Genomic DNA, 2,219 nt, shown 5'->3' with positions numbered 1-2,219 from the left:
TACCACCACCACCATACCACCACCACCAACAACAACAACAAAACAACAACAACTGCAGTAATAATCCTTTCTACTGTTGGCGCAAGGCCTGAAATTTCGGTGGAGGGAATTTGAACTCAGAACGTAACGGCAGACGAAATACCGCGAAGCAATTCGCCCGGCGTGCTAACGTTTCTGCCAGCTCACCGCCTTTTTGATACATAATCCTTTCTACTACAGGCACAAGGCCTGAAATTTGGGGGAGGAGGATAGTCGATTAGATCGACCCCAGTACGCATCTGGTACTTAATTTATCAACCCCGAAAGAATGAAAGGCAAAGTCGACCTCGGCGGAATTTGAACTCAGAACGTAACGGCAGACGAAATACCGCTAAGCATTTCGCCCGGCGTGCTAACGATTCTGCCAGAAATCCTTTCTACTCTAGGCACAAGACAGGAAATTTTGGGTGTGAGGAGGTTTATCGATTGAATCGAGACAAGCTGTGACAAACAGCAACGACCTCTCTTCACCGTCAAGAAATTGCTTGAGACATCGTAGCCTCAGCACATGTCGGCGCATCATCAATCTCAACATGCCCAGTCCTCCACTCAGCAAATGTAGAGCTTCAACAGTGGGGCGCATCCTCTGCGTATAAAGCAGAAGTGAAGGACCCAGTTCAGTCAGACGTGAACAGAGGCAAGGCATGACACTTAGGTGGTAATATATGACAGTGGCAATGTTACCGTACACGACCTTTCAAGAGTAGCTTTCTCTGGGCTCATTTCTCGGTGAGATTAGCCACACTGATCGCCATTTCGCTCCGGTTCTTTTCCACTTTGAGACCTGCACCAAACGGGTCACCAAGCAATTTAACCCGTCCGTACGTCTTGCATTCCACCACGGCGCTGTATGATGCTACAGATCTAGGACGGTGACGCTGTCCGCATATGCCGACAAGAATATTCCGCTCTCTGTTTCGCATGTAATGCCCCGAAATGTCAAATGTCTCTAGTTCCCTCAATAGTGGTTCAAGTGACACTGAAACAGAAGAGAAAAGAAGGGACACACTTGACAAAGTGCATGATATTGAATGGCATCAATAGTCATTCACTCGAACCATGCAGCAGATAATGCTGTTTATTGCAGTGATCCAACCGCAGAGAACAGAACCAGTTGCTATCAGGACAACCACCTAGTATTGGTGGTCGACCCTATTGAAAGCTTTTGTTTGATTTTACCTGCTCAGGGCCACACTCATGTCAGGTTTCTTAAGCATCTCTCTTATGATGCATCGCGTGATGTGGAAGTTGTCTATATTAAACAGATTGCGTGTGTGTTTTTATACATATAAGTATATACATATGTATGGATGTATACACTCACAGACGTACACACTCACTCACACATATATAAATACGTATGCATTCATGTATGAATGAATGAATGTGTGTATGTACGTATGTATGTATGTACGTACGCACGTATGTATGTGCGTGTGTATGTATGTATGTAATTAGACGAGGGCACCTGAACCAAATTATTCGAGGTCATTGTCAACGTTCCCCTCTAAAAATATGATACGCTACTTAAATCTATAAAGTGTCAATAAATGTTTTAATGTTTTTAATATAACTAAACACACACACACAAACTCGCGCGCACACACACACACAAACACACACGCACACACAAACCTCACAGCCACACATAATTATGTTGATTTTATTTTAATTTATTCCAGCTTGACAAATCTTTTCGCACATCGGCAAATGTACCATTTCAGCAAATGGTACATTTGCTGTTCTGATATAAAAGCGACCAACACTTTGTAGCTACGATTGACTGCTCGGCATACAGACCTGATAAATCGTAACGACACAGAAACGCACATGCCGTAAGGTCCTATTGCTCTCGAAACAGCTTGTGAAGCGTATTGTTTTTCCATGTCCGAATGTACAGCAGCATGTTAAATATGATTGTACATAGCTATATTTCATACATATATATATATATATCGTTTTTGTATTTGGTTTGCAAGATTCTTTATGTGAATTCGTGTGTTGAAGCATATTTTATTATGTCTGGGGAGAGTCATTCTTTTTCAGTGCCTCATTATTTAACACACTCGCTGGTTCGATTTCCACTCATTTACTTTTTTTTTTTTCTAAAATGTTTGTTGCGTCTTGCAACCTTTTTCTATCGACGCAACGAAAATTTTAGAAAAAAATCAATAGCTGAA

This window comes from Octopus bimaculoides, chromosome 1 (genome assembly GCF_001194135.2).
Source record: "Octopus bimaculoides isolate UCB-OBI-ISO-001 chromosome 1, ASM119413v2, whole genome shotgun sequence".
Lineage (NCBI taxonomy): Eukaryota > Metazoa > Mollusca > Cephalopoda > Octopoda > Octopodidae > Octopus > Octopus bimaculoides.
This window is presented reverse-complemented; position numbering follows the sequence as displayed.